The sequence below is a fragment of the Crocuta crocuta genome, unplaced genomic scaffold, assembly GCF_008692635.1.
Source record: "Crocuta crocuta isolate KB4526 unplaced genomic scaffold, BGI_CrCroc_1.0 scaffold255, whole genome shotgun sequence".
In the NCBI taxonomy this organism is placed as follows: Eukaryota; Metazoa; Chordata; class Mammalia; order Carnivora; family Hyaenidae; genus Crocuta; species Crocuta crocuta.
This window is the reverse complement of record NW_027530670.1, coordinates 1,017,781-1,025,721: the sequence shown is the minus strand read 5'-3', so window position 1 is coordinate 1,025,721 and position 7,941 is coordinate 1,017,781.

Sequence of the window (7,941 nt, the reverse complement as noted above, 5' to 3'; positions counted from 1 at the left end):
CCAAATTCCAGCATTAGCCTGGCCAACTAGAGCAACACAACACATTTTAGACACAGTGATTGTTTCAGAAATGTGCACGTGACTCCAGCTGGGCCAATGACAGTCTTATCTGAGAATAATAGAGATGCTTTCTGCTAGGGTTACTAAATTCATAGAATGTAACCTGGATCTGCTGTTGGCCATCTTTGTTCCCACATAGGGAAAGCCTGCCTGAGAATGAAGTCAACTCAAAAGAAAGCAAAACTGAAAGAGAGAAGCAAATTTGTTACAACATTGATCCAATTCTAAAGCCAGCAATCCATCAATAGACTGCTTGGTTTATCAACCAACATATTTTAGTGTGTAAGTCAGTAGGAATTGGATTTCTATTATTTTAAAATTAATAAAGCTGGGGCACCTGACTGGCTCAGTCATTAGAATGCTCAACTCTCAATCTCAGGGTCATAAATTCAAGCCACACAGTGGGTATGGAGCCTACTGAAATAAAATAAATTAAATTAATACATCTGACAAGACTGACTGGTATTTTCTTCTGCTTTGCCAGCTGATTAAACCTCCAGACTGAAAATACAGTGAAGAAAAGCAAGTTGGAAAAAAAATGCTCAAAAATGTATTCTTTTTTTAAAAAATGTTGGGGCACCTGGGTGGCTCAGTAGGTTGAGCATCCGGCTTCGGCTCAGGTCATAATCTCATGATTCATGGGTTCAAGCCCCGTGTCAGGCTCTGTGCTGACAGCCAGCTCAGAGCCTGGCGCCTGCTTCAGATTCTCTCTGACCCTCCCATGTTCTCTTTGTCTGTCTGTCTGTCTCTCTCAGAAATAAATAAAACATTAAAATTTTTTTTAAAAAATAAAAATGTGTATTTATTTCTTTTGAGAGAGTGAGAGAGAGAGTGGAGTAGGGGAGGGACAGAGAGAGAATCTCAGGCAGGCTCCATGCTGTCAGCACAGAGCCTGATGCAGGGTTTGATCTCACGACCGTGAGATGATGACCTGAGTTGAAATCAAGAGTTGGACACTTAATGAACTAAGCCACCCTGGTGCCCCAAAAATGTATTCTTTCATTCACTCAACTATTACATAAGAATAGTAACATAACAAAACAAGATTCAGAGCCTATCAGATCCCTGTTCAGTCTTAAATCTTCTATTTTCTAGCTACATATATGGGCCATGTTAATTAATATCTCTGAGCTTCCATTTCTCCCTTTGTAAAATGGGAATATTACCTATGTCCTAGGGTTATTATGAGAAATAGACATAATGTATATGGTGCCTGGCACCAAAAGGTTTTTATTTATTATTATTTTTTAATGTTTTATTTACTTCTGAGAGAGAGGGAGTGAAAGAGACAGTGTGAGCAGGGGAGGCTCAAAGAGAGAGGGAGATACAGAATCTGCAACTGGCTTTAGGCCCTTAACTAGCCTCAGCACAGAGCAAGATGCGGGGCTCAAACCCACAAACCATGAGATCATGACCTGAGCCAAAGTCGGACGTTTAACTGACTGAGCCACCCAGGAGCCCCTAAAAGGTTTTTAATAAATGGTGCTTATTTTAATTATGAAACATCTTGGGGTGACCAGTTATGTGACCACTCTTGGGTTCAGCTCAGGTCATGATCTTACAGTTCATGAGTTTGAGCCCCACGTTGGGTTCTGTACTGCTAGTGTAGAGCCTGCTTGGGATTCTCTCACTCCTTCTCCTTCTGTGCCTCCTCCACTCATGCTCTCTCTCTCAAAATAAATAATTAAAGCTTGAAAAATTAAGAAAAAATTATAGAACATTTTGAGCTGAAAGGACTTTGGGCTAGGGGTTTTAAAAAAATAAAAACAAATTTTAATGAAATTCAAAATTTCATTAAAGTAAGAAACACAGTGTTAAAGCTGTCTTCTGATTGGCAGAAGCCTTGGTAACTCAAAGGAAGGAGATAATTCCCTTCTGGGGTGATAACAAAAAAAAAGGTTTCATGGAAGAAGTCAAATCTGGGCCCTAGAATGAGCAGAATTTTTGGTAAGCAGAGATTGGGAGAAAGAGCATTCTAGTTAAAATAAAAAAAAAAAAGGCAGGGCACCTGTGTGGCTCAGTCAGTTAAGCCTCCCACTCTTGATTTCAGCTCAGGTCATGATCTCATGGTTCATGGATTAGAGCCCCACATCAGGCTCTGTGCTGACAGTTCAGAGCATGTTTTGGATTCTCCCTCTCCCTCTCTCTCTGACCCTCCCCTGCTTCCTTAATCTCAAAATAAATAAACTTAAAAACAATTTTTTTAAAGCAGGAGTGAGTACATGGCTCTATCTGTGGGTTTACAATGCACAGCAACATGGCTGGAGTGTAGAATCCACATAGGAGAGGAAGCTAAAGCTAGAGGAGTTTGCTGCTGCCACTTCAAGGGTGAGGTGTTTGAGGGATCCAGCTTCTATCCTATTCTCAGGGACTTAGAATCTTTGAATGGAACCAGGCGATGGGAACCTTTCAACGTTTTTGGACAGCTTTTATACAGGATGAAAGTTCTGATTGATCAGAAAATCACTTGGATCCTCTTCCAAACTGCACATTTCTACCAGTTGTCCCTCGAAACCCTGCCTCAATGAACCACTGTAACTAAGAAGAGCATGTTATAACTGTCAACCACATGTGGGGACATGAAAAATAGTTGGGAAATATCTTCCCAGAGGCAGACACCCTATTTTAGAGAAGATTGTGTGATCAAAAGGGCATCAGGATCAGTAAAGCTGTGAAAAACAAGGGGAGGGGGAGGGGACAGCCTGTATTCATCCCTCCCTTGGATTCATAAAATCATTTCCTCCTAGCTGCTCTTTCTACCTCTGATCCTTCTCTATTTCTAACTATTGTATATTTTGCTATCAGATTAATCTTCCTGTTCTGATCTTGCCATGCCAACTTCAAGACCATTAATGATAAGCCACAAGCCACTACCTTACAGAATAGACTGAAATTTTTTGGTTTCCCATAGAAGGGTCCTTTTGGATGAGGCTGAAGTGACCACCTTTTAGACCTCACTTCCTGCTACATGTGGTCACCTATCTCTGGTCCAGCCAATCTGACTGCTTAAGGGTCCCTTGCTTTCCCGTCTCCATGCCTCTTTTGTGCCACTCCTCCTGGCTGGAACACCACTCCACAGTCGCCTACTCATCTATCTTCATCTTCTCCATCTTCTTCATCCCTGAAGGCTCAGTTCACATGTTTTGATCTCTTCTTTCTCCCATCCTGCCTTTGATAATGTCTATTTTGAACTCCCACAAAACTTTACCTATATCTCTGTTTATGAGTGTATCATTTGCTTTAAAACAAACAAAAATTTTGCAATCGTTTATTTTTTTAATAAAAATTTTTAAATTTGGGGTGCCTGGGTGGCTCAGTTAGTTAAAAATCTAAAAATTTTTAAAATTTGGGTTGCCTGGGTGCCTGACTTTGGCTCAGGTCACGACCTCACAGATTGTGAATTTGAGCCCCGAGTCAGGTTCTTTGCTGTCAACACAGAGCCCACTTCAGATTCTCTGTCCTCTCCTCTCTCTGCCCCTCCTCTGCACTTTCTCTGTCTCTCAAAAATAAATATTAAAAATAAATAAATAAATAAATATNTGTTTTAACCTCACCACCCAGAATCACCAATTTTCAAAAAAAATTATTTACCTATGTATTTACTTAATAAGTTAAAAATGTACATACTCTTAGAGTTTCAGTTTTGCAAGATGAAGAGTTCTGGAGATTTGTTGCACAACAATATAAATGCACTTAACGCTACTGAACTAACACTGCACATGTGTGTTAGTGGTGGAGGGATAAAGAGAGAGGGAAAGAGAAAACCCCAAGCAGGCTCCACACTCCATTTTGGGGCTCGAACCCACCAACCACAAAATCATGACCTGAACTGAAATCAAGGGTCAGACCCTCAACTGACTGAGCCACCAAGGCACCCTAGAATCACCAGTTTTTAACAGTTTCATATTTGCTTCTATATTTCTAAAAGAAGTGAAATATTACAGATAAAATTAAGTTTCCTTTAACCACATACTCTCCCAGCCTCATTTCCCCTCTCAATGTCCAGTGGCAACTGCTACCATTAGTTTTGTGTGAATCCTTCTATTCTCTATAATTTTATCTGCATATATATATGTATCCATCACCAATGGAGTATGATGTATCCTCAAATTTACATTAACGGTATCATGATGTGTATGTCATTTTGCATCTTGCTTTTATTACCCAAAGTTTTTTTGAGACTTTCAGGTTGATATATAAGTATACATTTATGTACCCATTGCTCTTTTTTTTTTTAAGTTTGTTTATTTATTTTGAGAGAGACATAGACAGTGCAAGTGGGGAGGGGCAGAGAGAAGGAGAAAGAGAGAATCCCAAAAAAGGCTTCATACTGTTAGCACAGAGCCCAATGCAGGGCCCGAACTCAAGAACCATATAGACCATGAGATCATGACCTGAGCTCAAACTAAGAGTCGGACACTTAACTGAGTGAGCCACCCAGGCACCCTACCCATTAATCTTTGATAAAAATTTAGGCTGCTTCCACCTTTTTGCTTTTTATAAACAATGGAGCAGAGAACATCCTTATATTTGTTTCTTTGTACACATGGGTGAGTTTCTTTGGAATACACAGCTAGAAGTATAATTACCAAGTATGCACATTTAAAATATTTTTTAGAGATACCTGGGTGGCTCAGTCAGTTGAGCGTCCAACTTTACCTCAGGTCATGATCTGGATCTCAAGATTTGTGAGTTTGAGCCTCACATCAGGCTCACTGCTGTCAGCGCAGAACCTGCTTCAGATCCTCTGTCCCCTTCTCTCTGCTGCTTCCCCACTTACTCTCTTTCTCCCTCTCTCTCCCTCTCTTTCAAAAATAAAAATAAAATAAAATATATTTTTAAAATTATGTTTAAATATATATAACATAAAATTTACCATCTCAGCCATTTTTAAGTATAAAGTTCAGTAGCATTAAGTGGTTGTGCAACTAATCTCCAGAACTCTTCATCTTGCAAAACTAAAACTCCAAGGGTTTGTACATTTTTAATATATTAAGTGCATGATTTATTTCATCTACTAAACTGTAAGCTTTGTAGGTGTTTGATCAATATCTCATTAATTACATCGAGCAAAGCTCCTAGTACAGTAGTTTAACAGGTAGAGACTTAAATATTTGTTAAGTAAATGAAAGAACTAATCAATCAAGAGGAATAATATTTTCACAATTTTAGTGAGATAAGATTTCCTTATCACACAGATGAGATACTGGAACTCAGCTCTAGCAACTTTACCTACTTGGAATATAGCCTGCAAACCAGAAAGGGACAGTAATGACCTCTGACCAAAAAAAAAAAAAAGAAAAAGAAAAAGAAAAAAAAATCAATGTTCTAAAAGCACATGCACTTTACCTTAGGAGATCCCTTTTGAACATTTATTTATTTGGAGTCTATTTACTATTTTATTTACTATTTTAAAATTTGTCTTATAACCATGAGAGACTCTTGAATGCTGACAAAAACTGAGGACTGATGGATGTGGGGGGGAGGAGGGATGGGCATGGAGGAGGACACTTATGGGGATGAGCACTGAGTGTTATGTGGAAACTAATTTGACAATAAACTATTTGTAAAAAAAAAAAATAATAAAATAAAAACTAGATTTTGAATAAAAAAAAATAAATAAAATTTGTCTTATAAAAACATGGTGTATTTGGTGCCAAAATTAGATCACAAAAAAATGTATACAAATAAGTTTTAAAAAATCACCCTTCATTGCAGTTAGAGAGATGCACCGGTCAGATTTCCCCTCAAGAAAGGACTTACTAGAACACCTGGCAGCTCAGGAGGTTAGGTGCCTGACTCTTGATCTCAGCTCAGGTCATGATTTCATGGTTTGTGGGGTGGAGACCTGCATTGGGCTCTATGCTGATGGCAACAGCATGGAGACTGCTTGTAATTGTCTCTCCTTTTCTCTGCCCCTCCTCTGCTTGTGTGTGCTCTCTCTCTCCTAAAAAAAAAAAAAAAAAAAAGGAAATGTCCAGCTGCAGAGAATGACAACATTCAGCTGTTAATCTTTTGGTCATCCTCAGCTATCCAGCCAAGGTCAGTCTGTTCTTAGAGTGGCCCCAACCAATGACTGTGAAAGGTGGTGGTACAAAGGCCTGTTTATTTCTACCCATCATAGGACACCTTCAGTTGTCACTCTTTGCTCCAAATTTCCCTGCTGGTCTGGGAAAGATTTTGTATCACATCTGCCCAATTCTACTTCCCACCCACCCCCTTTCTTTTCATTGGTGTAGCTCCCCAACAAACTTTTTCACTAACTTCAACTCAACATTTGCTTCCTAAAGAAGCCAACTGACACAATCTTAACTCTATAATCCTAATTCCCAGAGATACACACCATACCATCCTTTTTGTTTACAGTTTTTATTTATTTATTTTGAGAGAGAGCGCACACACGCAGGATCAGAGGAGGGGCAAAGAGAGAGGGAGAGAGAGAATCCAAAGCAGGCTCTGTACTGTCAGCACAAACCCCATGCAGGTTTGAGACTGATGATCTATGAGATCATGACCTGAGCCTAGGTTGAACACTTAACCAACTGAGCCACCCAGATGCCCAACACACACCATAGCATTCTAAAATATTTTAGAGAGAGTGTGTGTGAGAGCAGGGGAGAGGGGCAGAGGGAGAGAGAGAGAGAAAGAGAGAGAGAATCTCAAGCAGACCCCATGTTCAGTGCAGAGCCCCCATGTCAGGCTTGATCCCCGGGATCATGACCTGAACCAAAATCAAGAGTCCAATGCTTAACTACTGAGCCACACAGGCACCCCTGAGATGTTCATTTCTCAACCCAAATTTTATTACCCATAGTACTCTAGACCTGAAGAAAATCAAGAAAAGGGACTCAATGTTTCAACCATTCTTTAACAGCAACAGTCCAGAGGACAATACAACCTCCAGGCTGTATACCAATCAGGCACTGACGGATACACTGGCAAACTGTTCATCTATCAAGCCAACCCCACTCCCATGTTACTTCCTCAGTGAAACCTTTCCTCTTTCTCCTCTGTTCACTTAGTTGCTCCCTGTCCTGCTCGTATTTAAATGGGAGCACTAAGTATGTGTTTGTGTTTATCTTCCCTGCCCCCAGCTTCTGCAGGACAAAAATCTGTGTTCCACCATGTACTATGAAGAGTAAGTAGAAAATATTTATGGGAGGTATGGGGGTTGTGAATGAGCCAGGCTTTAGTGCTTTAAATCCTAGGTAATGGACAATAGGTAAGTGTTACATTTTGTTAAGCAGGGTAACGTCTTGAAGAATATAGTGTGCTACATGTACCAGGTCATTGTGTGAGTTGGATTGGAATGCGGCAAAACCAGTTAGGAAGTCACTGCAGTGACCCAGCACCGAGATGTAAGAAGAGCAAGATGGCTGAGGTGGCATGGAGAGGAAGAACTACATCTATCTACAAGGTATTTCAAAAGAAATAATAACAAACACTGAGATTCGCCGAGTTCCCCAGATTTGCTAGCCGTGCCAACACCACTAAGATGGCTATGGACTCACCTCCATTTCGCCCACGTGCAAAGTGAGATTTGGCTAGATNNNACGCCCTGCAAGTGCCAGTGCTGAACTTCCAACATAGGTCGTCAGGCTCTAAAGACCTAGACCTCAATTGCCCGTGTCCAGATTGCCCACTCTCTTGCACTGCGGGCTGAGGAATATTTTCCTGAGCTGAGGCCTCAACTCCTCTATTTACCGAGAAGGGCCTTGCGGAGGCCCAAGCACTGCCCAGGGGCGCTTTAACGAGCCGTCAGTCCCTTTCAGGACCTTGGAGGACCGCACTTAAGGGCGGAAGAAGGCGCGTCGCGGCCGCGGCGGCGGCGGCTCAGCGCGCCCCGGGGCGGAAGCGGCTGAGTCACGGCGGGGCAGTAAC